This window comes from Lissotriton vulgaris, chromosome 2_2 (assembly GCF_964263255.1).
Source record: "Lissotriton vulgaris chromosome 2_2, aLisVul1.2, whole genome shotgun sequence".
Classification (NCBI taxonomy): Eukaryota; Metazoa; Chordata; class Amphibia; order Caudata; family Salamandridae; genus Lissotriton; species Lissotriton vulgaris.
In genome coordinates this window covers 260,794,661-260,817,550 of record NC_141688.1, presented here as the reverse complement: position 1 = coordinate 260,817,550, position 22,890 = coordinate 260,794,661, and positions in this window count along the sequence as shown.

The window sequence follows — 22,890 nt, the reverse complement described above, 5'->3', positions numbered from 1 at the left end:
CGTCACATAAAAGCGACTATTCAGCAGTGCATGGGGACCATAAATAACCCACAATTTCACAAAGTAATAGCTTGAGAATTTTGGGTGGAGCTCAAATACAGGAGTCTGTGTTATGCAGCTGTGAATGTCTTGTTTTGATGCTGGACTCGTATTGTGGATGTATTGTCACACAAGACAAACTAATGCAGCTTGCTGAGATGGTGTGCCTGGGCTGGATCACCTGTTGGTATTACATCCCACGATTACTAGCCTAGTCAGAATGTGGGCCTAATAAATAAATCGTACATCATACGTTCTTATATAGTGCCTTTCACCGTAAGGTCTCAAGGCGCTTGCTTTGGGAACCAGTCCTGGCCTTTCCCTGCGAGATTACCCCTACTGGGCATCCCCAAGGTGAAGACCAGGCATCCCATCGCGGTGGGGCCATAGTGGAGATTAAGCAAGCTATTGCCCAGAGTTGCAGAGTGTGAACCCACGATTCGAGTAGGCACTGAGGCGAGAATTATCAAGTCTGTGGACATTTTGAGCTCAAGGCCCTGCCGCGTCGGGGATTAAACCCTGGTCCCGGGTCTGACCTCTGCATCCGGGACTACCTCCTCTATCCGGTGAGCCACACTTCTCCAATTTTATTTCCTCTTTACTATATCACCCCTCTACCTTCAAACATATTTCCCCTGTTTAGAAGTTGGTTTTTTGGTTCACTAAGGTGTGAGCCCTGGTCAAGCATTAACCCCAATCCTAGTAAGGGTAAGGTACAGGCAAGTTATATTTAATAAATAAAACAAGACCAGAATGACCATAATCCAATGAGTAGAACTGGAGTTAGGAATTTTTAAAGAGTAAACTACAATATTGCCCCCGAAAGGAATAAACCATTGCTATCTGGGATTGCTGGGGTGGGTCAAAGTCATAATTTCTGACCGATCGCGATGGAGTGCGGGTCGGACGCGGTCCTTTATTAGTCCTGCTGAAGGTTTATCTACTGAAATTTTGTACCAAGAGTACCTATGCATTGGAAGAAGGAGAGAGCTGCATGCAAGGGTCGGTGTGGCATGAATACCATGCCAGGCATTCCGGGAGGGGGCATGGAGCTTAACATTGGTGTCCCTCTGTGGGCTCACTATATAGAAATGATGGGCTAGCGGGGGGGTCATGTTTATTTCTGATATGTACGGGTGACGTTCCGGAGCAAACTTGCCCATTTATGTTTGAAAAGAGACTGAACACTTGCGTTTAGTGCCCACTGAGCCATACAAAGGGTCCAGGCCCTGAGGGGCACACCTTTGGGATCAGGGACTTGCTGAAGATATGTCTAGAAGCTGTTGGGGTGCCTGTTATGTCTATGTAGCATAGATCAGGGACAGTCACTCTGGAGTCCTGGGTTCAAGATGGTTTCTGAGTCCAGTTCTTCCTCTCCAGGCAACAGGACAAATGACAGCAAGTCATCACAGCAAGGCAGCAGATTTTTGAGAGTAGTAGTCCAGTGGAATGGCAGTTCTTTCAGCAGCACAGCAGTCCTTCTTCCTGGTAGAGTATCCACAGGTCCAGATGTGAACTGAAGTGGTGGTGTCTAAGGTCCTTCTTTTATACACAGTTGTGCCTTTGAAGTAGGAAGATGCTACTTGAAGTGGCTCTGAAGTACAAAGATGCCCTGCCTTCCCTTCCCTGGTTCCCGACTAACTTCATGGGTTATACAGCCCTTAGTGTGGAGACAGGACATAGCCTATTCAAGTGAAAGTGAAGCTGGGAATAGTTCCTCCCTCCCATCCTGCCAGTGATGGCCCACCCAGTAACATCCAAGCTCCAATTGTGTGTGGATGTCTAGGAGGGATACACAAAGCCCATCTGTCAACTACACCCAGTCATGTGACCTGAGAGAGGCTACACGCACCAAATTGCCAAGGCAAGAAGATGTCAACATTTGTCCATCATTTGTTTGCGTAGCACAACTATGTAAAAGTGGGATTTTTAGAATTGTAATTTAAAATCCAACTTCATCATAAGTTAAGATTTTAAATGAGAATTCCAGAGAAACCAAACCTGAACCAGTTACCTCTTCCTATTTAGAAATGTAACTTAAAAAATGTAATATGGCAAGTCCAATGTCATCTAGTGGAAGACATAGGCTTAGCAGTGTAAAAAACACATTTATGCTTTTTTGCACTTCCAGGACATGTAGAAACACTGCACCCTCCCCTTGGGGCTTTATCGGACCTACTTTGGGGTGTCTTATTTGTATTAAACAGTATGGTTTGTGCCTGGAAAAAAGTTTATTTTGCTAGGTTGAAATGGCAGTTTAAAACTGCACGCATAGATTGGTCAATGGCAGGCCTGGGACATGTTTAAAGGGCTACTTAAGTGGGTGGCACAATCAGTGCCCTAGACCCACTAGTAGCATTTAATTACAGGCCCTTGGCACATCAAGTGCCACTTTATGAGGGACGTATAAGTAAATTAAATATGTCAGTTGGGTATAAGCCAATGTTACCATGTTTAAAGGAGAGAGCACAAGCACTTTAGCACTGGTTAGCAGTGGTAAAGACAGAGTTCTAAGGCCAACAAAAACAAATTCAGCCAAAATTAGGAAGAGAAATGGAAAAGGTTTGGGAGTGACCCTGCAAAAAGGGCCAGGTCCAACTTCCCCCAACTAAGAAGTCAAAGAGAATACCGAAAGAAAAATAAAGTACTTGATTATTTACTCATGCTGATAATAAAATTAGATTTTTGTAAGCAGAGGCTTTACAGCACTTCAAAAAAGACCAACAAGCAAGCCTCAGATTTTTGCTCTGGAGCTTCTAGTTTGTAGCCTAATGTTTGCATTCTCCCTCCTATTGCCGCTTGCTGCTGGTCATTTGAAGGAGGTGAAAACTGAGGCCAAGATTCTGAGTTGGGGTTGCATCACTTAAGTGGTGAATTATGCATAAGGGTTGCATCACTTTACTGATGCTGCTCCAACATAAAAACATTTTGGCATTTACTAAACCAGGCAAAGTCGATTTGTGTGGCTTTGTGTGGTTTAGTAAATGCAAAGTGAGGCCATGCAGCGCATACCACTGCCTTGCTTAATTTGCATCAGGTGGGTGTTACATGGATGGATCATGGGTATTCCCATGCATCCACCCATGTGTTTGAATGCAACTGTGAATTTAAAAAGACTTGTAGGCTTGGGTTTGCTTAAAAGTAGTGTGCTTACTTGAGAGGGGCAGTAACAAGGAGAAACTCTTTCATTCATTCCAGTTACTTCCACGTGAGCTGCATTGTGTAGCACACATTTAAAGAGGAATATGACTCTAAGTATTGTTTTCGTTCAGGTTCATGTCCCTTTCCAGCACAAAAACGATCCTGCCCCTTAGACAGGCACTCTTATAACACGTTCCCAGGCTGCCTGCATTAGCATTAGGCAGCAAACAGTGTGCCAGTAGGAGAGAGCCGAAGCTAGCCATATCTTAGCAGATTTGCCACATTTTGCCTGTCTCTCTTTGCCTTGCTTCATTGCCAATTGTTAGAAAATCTGCCTATTATGGTCTCTGTGGTGTAAATGTAGGAGGAAAACTAGCATGCCTAGATGATGGTACTGGTTTTCAGAAAGATATTTGTCAGACATGTCAGCCTTAAAGTGGTCTTCCCCTGAGCTTTTTTCCTTCACCCCTCCTATTTTTGCTGAATTAGTTTATGTTCACCTTAGGACTCTGAGCACTTTACCACTGCTAACCAATGTTAAGGTGCGTGTGGGGTTTTCAGCGTTATTGGTCGGGGCTTGTTTTTGGGCAGTGCATACTGTGATGTTTGTTGCATAAAGATCCCATATAAATAATTTGACACCAGAGTAAACCTCCATTTAAAGTCTTCTAGTTTTCCATTGGCTGTTTCCCCCTTTTACTCAATATAAATGCCCTACCTCCCTTTTTGCACAATGGAGATGGAGCGAATCAACCATGACATTCGCAGCATGGCTGAGCTTCTCAAGCTCTGCAAAGAGAAAAGGCTGAAGGCGGACGGGAAGGCTACCAACCTAGGGGTTATATTATCAAGGGCTTTATCTCTGTTTTTTTGGCTTTAAAAGCCAAGAAAGCGGACATAAAATATCTCCATATCAGCAACAGGGTGCTAACACGCAAATTCGCATGTTAGTACCCTTTTTCTCTGCGCTTCCCCTTGCTACTCCAATGAGATGTAAAGGGGGCTTTCCAGAGAAAAATAATAGGAGAAATGTTGTTAAGCGACATTTCTCCTATTATCAAGGATATCGCTAACCCTGTTAGTGATAAAAAAGCAGTGCTAACCACGGTTAGCGCTGCTTTTTACACCTGGTATTTTCCTGACTTAGCCATGATATCCTATGGAAGGTGGATATCATGGCTAAGTGTGTGAGCCCCTATGATCAAGATAATGCCAAACTTCGAGAGATTATCATTGGTTTTTCAGTGATAATCTCTCATTTGGCAGTTAGCGCGAGGATTTTTATCACTTCTGAGATTAGCGTTGCCAATAGCACGCTATCTCCGTGATTAAAATCCACGCTACCCAGCGTTAATTATCCTAACGCTAAGTGCGCTTAGCAATAATTATCGCTGGGGCTTGATAATATGGCCCTAGATCTCCAGGTAGCCCTCAGAGTCTTTAACTAGGTGCAGAGGTGGCAGACCACCCCAGAGGAGGGGGCAAACTTGAGTGATGAGAATATATAGGACCCAGACCTGGGTCCATAGCTACTAGGATGTCTTAGCTCACATCAGGAGGTTGCCAAAGATGCCTAGGTTGGGGCTGCCTGGGGCCTCTTCCAAGAGCAGCTGGTGGTCAGGAAGATGAAGAGGTAGCACATGCTGCAGCTGACCAAGAGGAAGCTGGAAATAGAGTAGAGGAAGCTTAAGGCTGAGAAAGACTGGAAATGCAGGGAAAGAGAATGACCCACAAAGTCTGTATACAGGAACTGGACCTAAGAGCCTAGCAGGCAGATTCCACCAGCAGTAGTGATAGCATTATCACAATGTTTACTGGAGAAAGGAGAGTCCCCAACCCAAAGGGCTTGGTTACTAAGTTTGTTGTGAGTGACATAGACAACTGTTTGAGGTCTATGCGGTGGTTCTGGAGATGAATAAGGTCCCTGAATATGATCGGGGGTAAGCCTCTGGAGGCATACTGCCAATGAAGGGATGCATGCCCTGTTAGCCCTAGGGAAAGGGGAAAGGATGTAGTATCCCTTATGAAAGAGGCCCTGAAAACGAATATGGGTGCACCCCAGAGATATAAAGGCAAACATTTATGGACCGGTAGTACCTCCCCTAACATACCAGGGTGGATTGTGTGGGTCATTTTTGCATGGCACCTGTTGGTTTGGTAAAGATCAGTGCAGTGAGTGATAACAAAGGGCTGTAAAACTAGATTGATTGAGAGCACAAGTTCAGCCTTTGGTTAAAAGAGCTGCACCTGCACCTTGAGGAGAGTAAGCTCTCTGACCCCAGGTAGCCTGCTAAGGAGGTGGACCACTGGATCAGCGCCAGGGTCTACAAGAAGGTATCTGGGGTACTCCCAAAAGGGTGGTCAGGTTTCCCACTGGAAGAAGAGGGAGATAAAAACATGACAGTGTTGGTTGAAGCACCCCGAAATAGTTTTTTTTTTTTTTTTAAACCTTTATTTGGAGACAAGCAGGGTCAAGGGAAGTGCATACACAATACATACAGACATTCATGGCCATTACAATGGTACGTCAGAACCAAAAAAATGATATACAAGTCAATACAGGGCAGCAGACCAGTCAATACAAGGAGCAACATCAGAATGCACAGTGCAAATTAGAGAGCAATGATCCAGTATGTTCAGGCAAGCTAATGAGACAATACATTACGGACACAGTCGATTAGCGCACAATAAATAAAAACAAAGGAAACACAGACGTAAGGGGCACATAAAATAAGAATACTCGACAGGGATACGACCTCAGTTCCCAGCCATATACTAGTCGTAAGGGGAACTACCGCCCCCAATAGCTCACATGGAAAGGAGACAGCGTAGCCTCTCCCCCACCACTGGGAGATCAGCAGGTTTAATGTAAAATCCCAGCCCATCGAGATGCCATCAACCAATCCCTTCACGGTCCCCTGATTCAGAATCAGAGTCCTGCACAGCTCTGGTTAGGAGGTACACCTGGAGCGGGCTCCAAAAGTCCTTCGGTCTGCATCGGACAGGCATAAGGTCAGAATAGACGTTGTATTGATCCTGACAGTATATGAGGTCAGTCACCCAATCCTGAAAGCGCGGCACCCTGCCACGACCCCAGCAGCAAGCAACCCTACGCCTAGCCAGCAGCAGGGCCACGTCAACAAATCTGCGGTGAGAGGCAGGCACGTCCTTAGAGTAGCCCAGCACCAACACTAAGGGGTCAAATGCCACCCCATCCTCTGCCATAATCTGCAGGGCCTCATGAACCTGAGTCCAATATTCTAATACACCCGCACAACTCCAAGCCAAGTGCAGGAAGTCAGCGCCTTCCGCACGACATCTAGCACACCTGTCATCATCCTCTAAATGAAACCGTAGTTTCCTCGCCGGGGTATAATAGTACCTCTGAACAAACTTGTAGTGGATAATTTTAAGGCAACAACTAGAAGAAACATTGGCCGTGAGCCCACAACAGTACTTCCACTGCTCGTCGGTAATGGGAGCACCCAACTCGGCAACCCACTGCTCGCGCACCCGATTGGCCGGGACCGAACGCTGTCTGCGAATAGCCCCGTATAATTTCGACCCAGGTGTCGGCCATCTGAAACCAACAGCACGTGGAGGGGGAGGGTAACCCCAGGCTCCGAAGGGAAATCTGAAAGCAGAGCACGCATGCCCTGCCGCAAGCGGATGAAATAGAACAGCTCTAGAGGGGAGCAAGCAGCCGCTCCAAAGAAATGAGCCTGCGTACGGAAGGCGCCCTCATGAAACAAGTCGCCCCACGTGAGGATGCCCAGACGCTTACACATTCGCTGAAACCCCGCTTCCAGCAACAGCGACAGATCAGGATGATAAGACAGAGGCAGAGCCGGCGAATAAAGAAAGGAGACGCCCAGCAATTGAGCCACCCGCTTCCAAGCATCCACCGTGCACGTCACAGTCGTGCGAGGTGTTTCCACGTCGGACACCTTGCCCAAAACCATCCCCTCCAGTGGGAGCGGGTGGGCAACCCAGTGTTCAGCAGCAATCTGGGGCATGAACGGCGTGGGGCGCATCCAGTGATAGGCGTAGTGCGCCTGAGCGCTGAGATAATAAAGCTCGAAGTCAGGGACGTCGAATCCGCCATCAGCATAGGGCAACGTAAGGGTAGCCCAAGCCACCCGTGGCTGCCTGCCCCCCCAGAACAATCGCAAGAGCTCGGAACGGAGCCTGCGAAAGAAATAAGCACCAGGATGATACGGAAGGTTTTGAAAGAGGTAAAGAAAGCGGGGTAACACCACCATCTTGATAAGGGACGCCCTACCGGCCATGGAAAGAGGCAAGGACATCCACCTGGTAACATCATCTGCAAGTTTGGTAATAGCCATCCCATAATTAAGCCGAACCGATTCCTCTCTGTCCAAGGACACGACAATGCCCAGATAACGCAACTCCGAATCACACCATTCCAGAGGGTAGTCAAGGGGAAACCTAGCTACAGCAGCAGTGAGGGGGAAAAGGTGAGACTTCCGCCAGTTAATATGGACACCGGAGACCCCCCCCAAAAGCGACCAGCTCTCGTAAGAGCGAATTAAGGTTGTTCTCAGGGTCCTTGACATAGAGTGTAACATCATCGGCGTATAAAGAAATACCGACCTGCCGCTGAAGACAATTAAAGGCGCTCCGCTGGTGAAACTGACGAATCCTGCAGGACAGTGGCTCAATGGCTATAGCAAACAAGAGGGGCGAGAGGGGGCATCCCTGTCGAGTCCCTCTCGTAAGAGGGAACGAGGGGGATAGCACCCCATTCACCACCACCCTCTCCATCGGATCAGTGTATAAGAGCTTAACCCATGAGATGAAGATCCTGGGGAAACCCATTCGACAAAGAACATCAATAAGATAGCCCCACTCAACAGAGTCAAACGCCTTAGTGGCATCAAGAAAGATGGCGGCGACCGGGACAGTAGGATCAATGGTTGACACAAGCGAGAACAAGGTGCGAAGATTGTGGGAGGTAGCACGGCCAGGCACAAATCCCGACTGGTCAGGCAGCACAATAACGGGCATGAGTTCGGCTAGTCTTACTGCCAATACCTTCGCGAGAATTTTGACATCGCAGTTGAGCAATGAGAGGGGCCTATAAGAGCCCACATCCAACGGATCCTTACCCGGCTTAAGCAGCGACGTAATGGCAACCTCGCGCAAGGAACCCGGCAGACGCCCCTCCTCCAGGGACTCCTCAAAAACCTCACGGAGCACAGGGGCCATTGTGTCCACATAACACTTATAAAATTCAGCAGGAAGGCCATCCAGACCGGCGGCCTTCCCATTAGACAGAGACATGATGGCATTCCTGACCTCCTCCACCTCCAGGGGCCTGCCTAAGAACTCCCGATGACCATCCGATAACCAACAAAGTGCCAGCTCATCAAGAAATCCACCGTATCGAGTCTCACCCATCTGCTGTGTCGTGTAAAGGTGTGTATAATGGTCAATAAAAGTACGCTGGATCTCCGAAGTGTCTCGGCAGCGAGTGCCATCCGGCGACACCAATTCCAGCACGTCAGACCCATGCCTTGGATGTCTCGTAAGGGCAGCTAGGACCTTACCGGGCCGCTCCCCTTCACAGTATCGCCTCGCCGTCCAGTATTTCCCCCTATGCTTAGCCTCTCTAGTAGCCTCCTCCTCATATTTGGAGAGCTTAGTACGGAACTGCGCCAGAAGATCGGGATCAGAGTCAACCTGCATCCTGCGTTCCAAGTATCGCAAGTCAGCCTCCAAGCCCTCGAGGGTCCGAACAATCAGCCGGAGTACTCCACAACTTTTAGAAATAGTGACACCCCGGATAGTAACCTTGAACGCCTCCCAGATGACCTCAACGCTGTCCACAGAGCCTTTGTTCCTAGGGAAGAACGCCTCTACCTCCACACCAAGCTCCTCCTTGAACACCGGGTCAAGCAAAGCAGTCGGAAACAGACGCCAAGGTGGGCGCGGCCTATGCAACCCGGGGACGGATATAACAACCTTCACCGGACAGTGATCAGAATACGTCCGAGCCAGATGTGTAGCCTCCCGTAGGCCAGCTCCCAGCCCCCTAGAGAGAAACACATAATCCAGTCTTGCCCAGGAACGAGCATGTGTGGTGTAATGAGTGCCCTCCTTGGTGGCAGGGTGGGTGTACCTCCAGCTATCGACCAACCCGGCCTCTTCCACAATCCCCCGCAACACTTCTCTGGCCTGTACATTATACTGAGGGCTCCCCTCCGATCTGTACGACTGGGCATGAAATGCAAGATTGAAATCACCCCCCCACACAATGTAAGTGGCATCCACAGCAAGAACATGACCCCACAAAGTGACAAAAAAAATTGGCGTATCGACATTAGGAGCATAGCAATTAACAAACAATACAGTGTTCTGCCCAAGCCGCCCCCACAGTAGCACATAGCGCCCCTCAGGGTCCCCAACAAATCCCAGTTCCTGAAATGCGAGTGTTAGAACCGGCGGTCTCTAGTTGGCAGAGGTATACACTTCTGACAAATAGGGACACTCCTTTTCTAGTCAGGGCAAGGGGATCACACCCTTCGATAACCCCTGCTCACCCCCTTGGTAGCTTGGCAGAGCAGAACAGGCTTATCTCAGAGGCTGTGTGTTAAGCAATTATGACCACATACAGTAATACAGCGGATACACTACAAATGGACACGACACCGTAGTATTATAAAAATAAGTATTTTTATATAAGGCTTAGCACAAGACCAAAATAACGGCAAAACTGTACACAATCGGAATAAATACGTTCGGGAAGGAAAAAGGATAGTTCAAAGGTAGTTTCTTCTTTAGCACAAGAGTCTTTTATATCAAGCAAATCTTCTTCTTGGAAACACAGTTCTTTAGCAACAGGGTAACTCACACGGGAGCTACACAACGCTGGGCAGAGATAATCCACAGGTTCGGCGTCGACCGCGAGGAGCGCTGCGTCGGGCCTGGAGTCACACGGACCCCCAACAACACAGTACCTTAGGAAAATGAAGCACACGATGATCAGCGGCGTCGAGCAGTCCGGCGTCGCGTCTCCGGTGTCGATCAGGCCTCAGCAGGCGTTGTCGATGATGCAGTTGCACAGAGTGAGCAGCGCTCACGGCGTCGAAGGGCACACGGTTGATGCGATCAGCAGCGGGGCAGACACGAGGTCCTCTGGAGTTAGAGCCGTACTCCTACTCACTGGCGTTGCTGCTGGCGTCGGTTGGGCCCAGCGTCCGATCGTCGTGGTTGCTGGTTCTTTTGGAGATGCTGGATTCACACTTCCAGCAGATAGCACTTTGTAGCAGGTGAAGTCCTTTAGCCCTGTGACTTCGGCAGGAGACTGGCACTCTTCCAGTCCTTGGAGATTTTCTTAGCAAGCGTGAGAGTACACACACAGTTCCTCTCTCCTGGTTCCTTGGCAAAAATAAAGAAGCACTGCAGGATTCCCCCAACAACAGCACACTGGCAGAAGGGGTAGGCAGTCCTTTAGATCAACAGGCTTCTTGTCCTTGGTTACAGGGTTCCTTGTCAGAAGTGATCTGATTTCCTAGTTCAGGGGTCCTCCTCTTATACCCCTTTTCGTCTTTGATCCCTTTGTCTATGCCGGGGGTTTCCCAACATCCTGGGTCTGTGGTGGGTGGAGCTAGGCAGTAGCACCTGGCCTATTCATTGAGCCGGGCCGGGTCCTCAGACGCCCCGCAGGAGGTGGAGCCAGCATTGACACTGGCAGGAGCAGAGCTATCGCCCTCCTGGCAGGAGGTGGGGCTAGGATCGTCCATGGCAGGTACAGAGCCATCAGTCGCTCGGCAGGAGGTGGAGCCAGCATTGTATCAGGCAAGGCAGGCTATCAACAACTACTCTCCCCCTACTCTCAACGTAATGTCCCACTCATCCCACACTGACTCATCCAGACCTCTTGGAGCCACCCAGCTCCTGTCACACACACGCAAGACCAGCAGAGACCAGATATGGTTAGACAAGAATATAGACACTTTCTAAAAGTGCCATTTTCGAACCCAGAGTCCAAAGACCATCCACACCAACGGATGCGTAATTAAACCCCGAGTTCAGGGATACCAAACTCGACATTACACCATGCTCCCCGGGCCAGCTAGGATTATAGCGTTAATAATCCCGGCGGCCCATTCTATCCAACGGAGAGCAGGCTACCTCGCAATAGTGAAGCCCTAAGATGGCGGCACTTCACTATCAGGACATGCCAACTTGGACAGGCTTGTCCTACCTTACACTTACAATGCACCCTGCCCATGGGCCTACCATAGGGGTGACTGACATGAAGCCAAGGGAAGGTTGGAGGGGCTGGCAAGTAGGTATACCTGCGCAGCCGACGTGACAGTGCAGGACTGCACGTGGGTCTCGCAATGACCGACCCGTAGACATTCGTTTACAAGGCCGCTCCTGTGGGTGGCACAACACGTGCTGCAAGCCCACGAGCGGCATTTGTATTTACAAGCCCTGGCACTCCTGGTGCACTAGACTAGGGACTGACAGTAAACCAAATAAGCCAAACATGGATACAATAGATACATCATTTTAACAGAGGGAGCACTTGCGCTATGGCACTGATCAGCAGTGACACGGCGCCCAAAGCATATACCAGCAAAACATCGTAACACAGTAGAGGCAAACAGAAAAAATGGAGGAGAGACTCAAGCCAATGATGTCAGGTCTAACAGCGAGCGATCTTTTAACAAGGATAACAACCCCCCGAGCATAGGAAGAATAGGAAGCAAACCTCCTGGCCGCAGCCCACCTCCCGCCAAAGTTGGGGGAAGGAGCAGGACGCAGATGCGTCTCCTGGAGGAGAGCAACATGAACAGCATGCCTGTCCAGGTACTGGATCACACTATGACATTTCCTAGCATCATTAAGTCCCCGTACATTCCAGGACAGAATCGATATCTGATCTATAACAGCAGTCGACATTACCCAATTTCAGGGCCCCACAGGACCCAATTAGCAAATACAGAGCATCCAACTACCAGCAACAACCAAAAACAGGTGCACACCCTAGGGCGCAGACACCCCCCCACAGACACTCCGCACATTCCCCAGCCATCTCCGAACCAAGCAACCAAAACCACAACGACCCCCCCCAAACAAACCATCCATGCAACAAGCACTCAGAACATACTGCACGCCGCACGTCACCAATCCATCTCACGCGACCCCCAACTCGCACACGTGTTTCTCCGGCATAGCGCACCCCATCACGTGGCAGCCTAAGATGGCGGCCAGTGCACTCGGGCCCAAGATGGACGGCAGTACGGACCACATGATCAGTGCCACCAGATAGAGAAATGAACCAGCCTAGAAAGCGGGCACAGCACCACACCCGTGCACCCAGACAGCAGCAGCACCTATCATACCGACCCAGAGATCCTGGGCAACCAAACATGGACAGTTTCACTCCCGCCCCATCCACCCACCTGAGATCACCCCAACAATCAGGCCATACGCGTCCCCACCCCACCCCCCCCCCCCCATTCCCCAACACACATCCAGTCAAACAACAAAGGACTAGAATCCAAACCAAAGGTACACATGGGGCACACCCTCCGGGGAACCTTCCAGAGGTGCCCGACACCACTCCCCCACGCCACGCCAGTGTCCGCGCCAACAAGTGTCAGACGGCCCCAGGCGCCGCGCGGGGGGGTGGGTGCCCAGAGCGCGACATCAGACAGCACCATCCCGCGGTGCCACACCGACCCCAGGAAACAACACGCACTCACGCAGCTCATGAAAGACATGACCCCCGCACCAACAAAAGTAAAAGCGGGCAATAGGAAGGCCGCAAATGCGGAGAAGGGAGGCAGTAGAACTCAATATGAATGATACACGTCCAGAACACTCCCAAAACAGGAAAAAGAGAGACAAAGTCCAAAGTCACCACAATCAGGCGACCTCCTCCTCAGCCGCCGAATGTTCGTCCTCAGGGTCTCGATCGCCTCCCCGATCCGCAGCTGCTCGCTCGCGCTGGAGGCGCTTTGCAAAATCCTCAGCATGCTGTGGGTTGGTGAAGAAATGTTGCTTAGCCTGGTGCGTCACTCTAAGTTTAGCAGGGTACAGCAAGGCGTAGTCCACTTGTAGTTCCCGAAGCTTCTTTTTCACCCCCAGGAACTTACGACGCTGATCCTGCACCATCGGCGTGAAGTCGGGGTACATGGTGAAAGACACCCCTTCGAAAGAGAGGGCCCTGTTAGTGCGGGCGGCCTGGAGGGCGGCGTCCCGGTCACGGTAGTTCAAAAGGCGCGCGATGATGGGGCGCGGTGCAGCCCCAGAGGCCGGCCGAGGTCCCAGTGTCCGATGCGCCTTCTCAACGATGAACTGGGATGAGAACACTTCCGCCCCAACGGCGCCCACAAGTAGCCTCTCCACATAAGTCTCCATTTTGCCCACATTCGTGGATTCCGGCACACCTACAATGCGCACGTTGTTGCGCCTGCTCCTCGCCTCCAACTCCTCATTCTTAGCGGCAATGACACGCAAGATATTGTCCATTCTCGCCAGTTGGGTGGTATGGGTGGTCGCCGTGTCATCATGGTCCGAAATGCGCTGTTCCGCCGCCGTCAAGCGCTCCTCGTGCACGTCCAATTTCTGGACAACCGCATCCATGCGCGACGATATCTTGTCCACTTTGTCCACTATCGTGGCAAACCCCTGCCTCATCTCCCGCATCATTTGGGCAAAGTCCGGTGGCGGCGGCTGCGGGACACTATCAGCGACATTCGGGGGGGGGGGACCGCGAAGTTCCAGCGTCCTGGAGCAAACGCGTCGCCCGCCTAGCCCCTCCAGAGTCAAAGGACAATTTGGATTGTTTAGTGTCCGGCTTCCCCATAATGGCGCGCTAGTGAAGTAATGGGGGACAAAAAGCAAATCGAGAGCGGACCAAGGGTACGGCCAAAAACAAAAGGCTCGAATCGTGGGGGCACGAGCAGGCCAGCGCGCCCCGCCACTCCCAACGACGAGAGAATGGCCGTCCCCGCTTCCAGTCCAAGGGAGCGAGCCCCCAGTAACCAAGAAGAAGATCCGTTGCGCCTCGGTGAGCAATGGTATCCGGGCAGGCAGATGCAGGAGCCGAGAGATAAGTCCGACAGCAAGGAAGAGCCAAACGGCTTGCCCGGCCAGCGAGCGGGCCCCGATGAAGAGGGGCGGAGCAAGGCCTACACCCCACGTGCAGAGCCCCGGACTGGCATGAGTAACGACGCCGGGCAAGGGGGCATCAGACTTCCAGAGCGCAAGTCGGGGAAACTTGGGGTCCCCGTAACTTCGGCCAGCAACCTCCAAATGGCCCAGGAGTTGGACCGTGGGTAGTCAGTCAGTATCCCAGTAGATCCGTGGGGTCAGATCAGGGCGCAGCGATGGTCAACAGGATCCCTAGGCGGATAATAGCTCCGGGCAGCGGGAGCCTCACGACAGTGCGGCCATTCCGCAGTGCGCCCTCTAGCGCCCCAAGCACCCCGAAATAGTTGACAGGGAAAAGGGTTCCAGTCCCAATCTGGCCACCAGAAGGAAGGTTTTCTGGATAAGAACACTAGTAAATTTGTCCCCAACCGTTATGAGTGTTACCAGTATGGGCACATAAAGGGTGATGCCAAGTGTCCCAAAAGGGCACGGCACTCTAGTAGTGGGCAGATCCCTGGCTTGGCCAGTGTAGTGCTTGGGAAGGAGATGGCCCCAGTAAGCGTAGAAAAGGCACCTGAGATTACACTTGTATTCCTGGGTGACAGAGAGATGGTGCCCAAAGCTCACATGCCTCCTAATACTTTCAAGTTTAGGCGGTGGGTTGCCATTAATTGATGAAAGGTGGAGGCTCTGGGAGACACAGGAGTTAACATGACTACTGTCAGAGTTCATCTGGGTTCCTTAGAGCCAACTGGGAACCAATACATCCACTAGGTGGTTGTAGCATCCAACCGAGAGAGCCACTGCCCTGTGGCTCTGATTCTCTTTGTGTGTGGGGTAGTTCCAGGTATATTAAAATTAGCTGAGAGATCTGCCATGCCTGTTGACCATTTGCTAGGGAAGGACCTGGTGCACATTGACTGAAAGGTAGTAGAGCTTGGATCACACCAGGAAATGTTGGGGTTTCCTGAGTGTCTGTGTGACCACCAGGTCCATGGCTGCCTATGAGGAGAGTCAAAGGGGTCTAGAGCCTGGAAGAATTGCCTGGACAGCTCCTACAAAGGGAATGGCAGGGACCATGGAAAACCATCCCCTGAATTTTCTACTGTACAGGTGGGTGAGGAGCCAGAGGAGGCTGCCTCAGCCTATCGGAGAGGATATTGTTTCCTTTGCTGAAGATGCTGGCAACCAGAGGGGTGCCACCATGGAGGAGTTCTGTAAGGTACAGAAAGAGTGTCCAACATGTGTGGGCCAGTGGCTCAGACTGAAACCCAAGCAGCAAGGACCTGAAGATCACCTCATACATTGTATGCATGACCTCCAGTATAGCAAGCCTAAGGCACCTCTGCTTTGGGAAACAGATGTGTTGGTGGTCTCCCAATGCTACAGAGACTTCCTACAGGAACTGGCCCATGAAAATCCCCTGTCCAAACATCTAGAGCAGAACAAGACCTTTGCCAGGCTTGTATCCCACTTTCATTGGGGATTCACAGCTTCGGGACTGCTACCCAACACCATGTGACCTATTTGCATTAGACAGCTGTCGACTCTGATCCAGCCCACCCCTGTTTGACTGCGTTTTCTTCCATCCCGCTGTCAGATACTCTGGCAATACTTAAATCACTCGAATCAGGCTCTCCTACAGATCCCTGCTGAGCTAGGTCACTGGCGGCAGTGGCGGAGGTAATCAACCCTGAAATCAACAAAATTGTCAAGCTGTCCCTCCTGGACACCACGGTTCTACCTGAGTAAAAACAGGCAAAACTCCTTCCTTTGCTGAAATAACCCTCACTTAATCCTGCTCCCCGGCTAGTTATCGCCCAATTTCACTCCTCCCGGTGGTGGCTAAGGTGTGTGAGAAGGCCGCTTACAAGCAGCTCTCTGAGTTTATTGAGAGCTATGGTGCCCTCCACCATGCACAGTCGGGCTTCAGGGCCTCCCATAGCACTGAGATGGCACTAGTTGAGGTGGCAGAGGCTATTAGAGAGTGCCTGGATGCTGGCGGCAGAAAGGTTCTGATGCTATTAGACCTCTCTGCCCTATTTGACACCGTGCCACACCTCCTACTTTTGGCACGGTTGTCTCACATCAGCATATCTGATAAGGAGTGGGAGTTCACTGAATCTTTTCTATCCAACAGAACACAGCAAGTATGGCTGCCTCCGTTCTCCTCATCACCGTGAAGCATAACGACAGGGGTCCCCCAGGGCTCAACACTGAGCCCTCATGTTTAATGTCTACATGACGCCCCTTATTTATCTGGCAGAGTAGCTTGGTGCTAAGATCATCGCTTATGCTGATGACCTCCAGCTCCTCTTTACGTGGAAGAAAACTAATTTCTCCCCGATCATTGCTTAAAACTGTCTGACGTAAGTTTTTAAATGGCTAGGGCAGGCCCAACTAAAATGCACTAAAGAGAAATCTGAAGTGCTCCTTTATGGATCCTTCCCCCCGCACTTTAGAGATGAGATCTAGCCAGTGGGTTACCCTATGCCTAAATCAACAGGGTGCCCGGCAAAAAATTTGGGGGCTTGGTTCAGCGAGGAATTGAGATTTCTACCTCAGATCAATAGACTGGCTGGTGTGTGCTTTGGCACACTGAAACGTCTCAAAAAGTTTCTGCCACTTTTGCCCAAAGTGGCCAAATATATGGTGATCCGCACCCTCATCCTCTCACGTCTGGACTACACCAATGCCCTATACATTGCTCTCCCGGTATATCAGCTAAGAAAGCTGCAGATTGTCCAGAACGCTGCGGCTAGAGCCGTAATAGGTATTCTCAAAAGGTTTAGCGTGAGGCAGACTCTACGGGATCTGCACTGGCTCCCGGTTGACCAACGTACTTGGTTTAAAGCTCTTACGCTTGCCCACAGTGTTCTTTTCAAGGCTGGGTGTCAGTTTCTCAGAAGTCAGTTCCCGTTTCATGTGCCACCCAGACATTTACGTTCTACAGGTCAATGCCTTGTTGCTGTTCTCAGGTACCACCTGTCAAGAGTGGGAGGGAACTCCCTTTCTGTCAGCTTGGAATGTCCTGCCCTTTGAACTGCGGAATACCGGGAAACTCATGCTGTTTAAAAAACATCTAAAAACTTTGTTCTTTAGGTAAATCTTCTATCCAGGTCTGCCCCTCTCTGTTTCCACCTATTGGCTTCCGCACCGGGACACTTCCGAGTAGCTGTGTGTCCTATAAATGGAGGATAACATAACATAACATAACATAACATAACATATTATTAGCAGTGGATAGCCTCAGAGACTCTGTGCAAGACCTGTATCATATACTAGGCCAGAGGAAAAACAGGGAAAAAGTTGGGAGGCTTCCCTGAATCGTTTGCGTGTCATTGGCACCAACATTGTAAGGTTCTTGGACTTCAAGATAGCCTTTGGCAACAAGTTTATACCGGTCATGGTAGACCATGCCACTAGATACCCAGACACAAACCCTCTGAGGTCTGTGACTGCACCTGCAGTGGCTCTGGCCCAGATGGGGATTTTCATTGAGTTGAGTTCCCCAAGGAAGTGGTGTCTGACAAAGGCATCAACGTTATGTATGCATGCATGAAGGTCATATGGTAGGAGTATCGGTTAACCTATAAGTTCTTCACGCCCTACCATCCACAAACCAATGAGTTAGTTGAAAGGTTCAACAAGACCCTAATAGGCCTGCCTGAACCAATGACAGGTAAGTGGAACGTACTGCTACCATGTCTGATTTTTTTTCCTACAGGGAGGGTTTAGCTCATTTGAACTTCTGTACAGCCACCCTGTTAGGGGATAGCTCGGTCTGGTGAAGAAGGGATAGTAGGGTGCTACCAAGAAGGACCACAGGATGTTGTGATGGCCTAGTTCTGGTAGAAGGTTTCTGTGAATATTGAGGCAAGCCAGGAAGTAATGAAACAGTCAAGTTTCAGCCTTCCAAGAAAGTGTGGCTGATGGAGACAGTGAAGGCCTGGACCCTCCAAGATGGTTGGACTGTGCCCTGTGCAGTGACTGAGAGGAAGAGGGGGCACGTTCCTGGTGGACCTCAAGACCCCCAGAAACCCCTTACGGCTACTCTACATCAATAGCCTCCAACTTCACTATGAGAGACCAGAGGTCACCATGTTTTCTGTGACTTATGATGGAGTGGAAAGGAGAGTGAAGCTCTCCCTGACCGTCTGTCATCCAAAGAGTACGATGGGTCAGTAGAATGTCAACCTTTCTCCTACCCTGGCCCCTGAACAGAGGAGGGACTGTCACCGGTTGATTGGACAGTTTGCCTCGCTGTTTTCTGTCAGTCCTGGTCCTATACATTTGTGTTCCCCTGACATTAAAATTGAGGACAACCTGTTTGTCGTAAACCAAATTATCAGACTGTTAGCCAAAGTGAAGACCAGCATCAAAGAGGAAGTCTCTTAGATGCTGGAGTTGGGAGTGAATAAGAACTCCCCTATTCCCTTGTCCAGCCCAGTGGTGCTGGTACCCAAGGCAGTCCATCTGGGTGCCACCCCAGAACTCAGGTTTGGTGTGGTCTAGTAGGGAGCTCAACTAAGTCACTAAGACTTATGCAGACCTCATCCACAGAACTGCTAAGCTCATAGATAGGTCAGGGGCTGCTAAGTGTTTGATAGGGGTGGGCTGAATTTGCATAATCACATTACGCAAATCTTAGGAAAACGGTAAAAAATCTTTGTGAACACGCAGAAATTCTGTGAACATGCAGAATTGCTTGTTCGCAGTCCTTTTTTACAGTTCGCAATCACTGTTTGCACGCTCGGAAATATCTTGCAAGCAGGCATTTGAGAAGCAAAACATTTTGCGAATTCGCAGAACGCAGAATTTTGGGAAATTTCGTGTTCTCCACAGAACACAAAATTCCGTAAATTCCGCGAGCGGAACGGAATTTACCGCCCAGGCCTAGTTTTTGAGTACCTTTGACTTCACTACTGGGTACTGTCACACTGCCCTAACTGAAGGAGCATTCTCCATCACAGAGTTTTAATTTAAGGTGATGACCTTCGGATCAAAAAATTATCCCATCCACCTACTAGAGGCTGTTGAACAAGGCCTTAACTGGGATTGAGGCCTTTGATGCAGCTTACCTGGATGACATAGCTATCGTCAGTATCATCTGGGACGAACACCTATTTCACCTGCTTTAGGACCTGCAACAGGCAAGTCCGACTATCCAGGCCAGTAATTTCCAGAGACTGCAGGGCTCTGTGGTGTACTGGAGACACCATGCAGGAGGGGGTAAGATGCATCCCATCCATGCCAAAATAAAGCCCGCCAAATACACAGAGTATCCACCATCATTAAGAATATCAACCTCAGTTCTACAATGGCCTAAGCATCACTCTCAACAGCCTCAAAGTAAACGTTTCATCCGAACTCACCTAAGAAAATCAGCAACAGACCCAGACTTATGCTTCTCCACATCCATAAGATTGCTCATGACACATATCATATCCAGCTCAAAGTAAACTATCTTGAACACCTAACCACGAACTTCCCTAAAAATCAACCAAAACAACCCCTTACTAACTTTATTTCTCCTTGGCACATCACAATGTGCCTACACACAACCTCCGGTGACTTCTTCCTTCAACAACCATGCCCAAAAAGCAGCAACACAGATCACCTTAAAACTGACAGAAGGTGAAAGTTTTGTAGTGCCTTTAAAAATGAATCCAGACTCAGCATTCAATGTGCTTAGCAAATGCACATGGCTCATCGTAGATAAACTCTATGAACTGAATTTGAATTTAAAATTTCTTACTGAAATCTGGCTGAGCAGTCACTCCCAAGTCATCATCGATATCATAGTACAACCCAGTTTCTCAATCACGCCAAGTGCTGGGACTCCTGTAAAATACCCACATACAATACATTTGTGTCCTTAAAAATGGCCAATACAAGTTTGGTTAATAGAGATGTAACACTTCAGCTTCCTCAGAGCTGATATGCGGATAAAATTCAACTCAGTCATAAAATGTACATCAGGATAACCGGCTCTGTTGTGCGGGATCGTAAGTTAGTCAGTTGTTGCACTACAATACAGCGGCATAGTAACACATCAGTTATCCTGATATACTGTTTATGATTGAGTTGGATTTTTTCAGCATATCAACCCTGAAGTAGGCGAGGTGTTACATGCCTGTCAACTCAACACGTGTTGGCTGAACTGTTCTATGCTAGCTGTATAAATCTGCTATTGATTGGGATTTTTACTGCCTGTGTGAATTTCAACTAGCCTTTTTGTGAAGATTTATAAATTACACCTCCTTGGCTTGAACAGATGAATCGGATTAAAGTGGACTGTAGATAATTTATTGTTGGTCTAAAGACTGACTTTTTCTTTTCACTAGAGTGCTCGGAATCAGTTTGTTGATAAATTAGCACAGTATTCAATTAGAATTTGGGAATCCGTTAGGATCTACCCTGTCTTCACTTCACAGCATGAATATATGTAAGTCACTGTTTGAAGCTGTATTACAATTGCTGATATTTAGGTAAATATTGCTGTACTTCAAACTAGTTCATTACAGATAATTTTTAGTTTGCTGATGGGTCTAGTTTAGTTGAGTGATTGAAAAAGTTAAAATAATACTAATATTTAATCTACCTTTTTACTAGTGCCAAATTATAAAATGTACTTTCAATAAAGCAGCCAGAACATCCATGACGTTTGTAATGAAGGTACCGGTCTTCCAAAATAAAGATCTGGCCCTTTAGGATGTACTATCATGTGTCCTTTATTTAGATTAGTAAGATAAAACGTCTAGAATGTTGTTCTCTTTGATGTGTGCACATATTGACATTGACCTCTATAGTATGTTATTGCTGGGTGCTTAAGTCTACTTTCTATTTCACTAGGAGCAAGTGAGGGAGCCACTGGCCAGATTTGGGGGAAGCAGCAGGAGAGCCACTGAGGGTCAGTTGGTGGATCCACTGACGTCAAGTGACCCAGTCGAAAATAAATTGATGGTCCTGGCCTGGAGTTCACCAGCACTTCAGATTGTGAGACTGCCGACTTTGGCCAATTCCTTGTGGTGGCAGCCGAAACATCACAGGGCACTATAGCTTCTGTGGCTTCTCTCACCACTATTACCAACACAATGGTCACTCTTGTCCCCAGGTACAGAGCCATCACACACTACATAAAAGAGTCAAGTGATTGTGGTGAGGTTGGTTACTGTGTAAAAGGGGATGAACTGTAGTCTCCGAATAGTTGTGTGATTTATGTAAAACACTTCCATTTCGGGTGCGTGGCTTGGAGCCCGGCAGACATGGCGGCATTGCAGTGAAGATCCCAGACCTGTGCATGTGAATCGCGCTCAAAGAAAGTCAATTATGTAGCTTCCCAGAGGACCCTGCGGGTGAATTGATACTCGCAAAGATGTGGTCTCTCCTGCCACTTTTTGGGTAAATTTGACAGATTTATTAGAAGTTGTTCGCGCGTCTGAGAGGTCCCGCTATGACGGCCGCCATTTTGTGTTTTTTTAACACGACGTGAGCGCTTCTGTATATACATAAGTGGTGATTTTGTCTTCTACAAATGCACACATTGGACCCCCTGTGCTCCAGCAATGTTATATCTTTTCTCAGCAGAGGTCTACAGTGGTGCAGTAGCCCAGTTTCACCCCACCTTTCCACAGGTGTTGGGGTGATGTGGTAACAGCTGACATTTTGTCTCTCACTTCCCATTTCATTGCGATAGCTGTTCAGCACTAATAGGAGGTGCACTAGCTTTACTTTTACAGCATTGTGAGGCTCTGTATGAAACACTCCTCTCATGTGTGATACCTCTTTGCTTTATGGATATGATTTAGACGATTTATAGTGCTTTTTCAAGTGACTCAAATGCTTATTCTGTGGTTGGGACTAAACAGACTCTTGATATACATAGGTTCCTAAAACTTTTTGGACGCTTTTATTCTTCAACATCCATTCTCAAGGCATTGTCCCATTTAACTGTATATTCTTTCAGCCAGATTTTTATTCCTCTCCGCCAACTTCCTCACTTTCGAAGTCTGTATCTGCTTTCTGGATTCTCGATATTACAGTTTGATGGGCAGAAAAAAAGGCACCTTCTCTGCTACTACGAAACCAAAACGCATCTTCATCAAAAACTAAAAAGTTTTCTCAGAACTCTCTAATTTGGAAAGTTTGGGATTCCTTGAAATAGACCAGTGCAACACAGATACGGAGCCCACGCAGTGAACAACAGGAAAATCTAATGTGAAATGCTTAAAAAGAGATCTCTCCTTACCACCTAAACCAGCTTCCCCAGTCTCAATGAAATTATTATTACAGGAAATAAGAGCCCTCAGACCTTTCATGGAGGAACCGAACACCAAATTACAAATCCTCTCAGATAACTGGTCGCAGCTGGACGCTAGACTCACAACAGTGGAGCTGAATGTTTCCTCCTATAATGACACCACCAAATGCGTTACCTCCTTACACTCTCAAGCATCAACACTACAAAAACAAGTCAAGGACCTTGAAAATCAAAATAGGAGAAACAACATGCGCATTTAAAATTTGGCAGAAGGGGTTGTAGGTACGGATCCTATTGCTTTCTTTAAAACTACT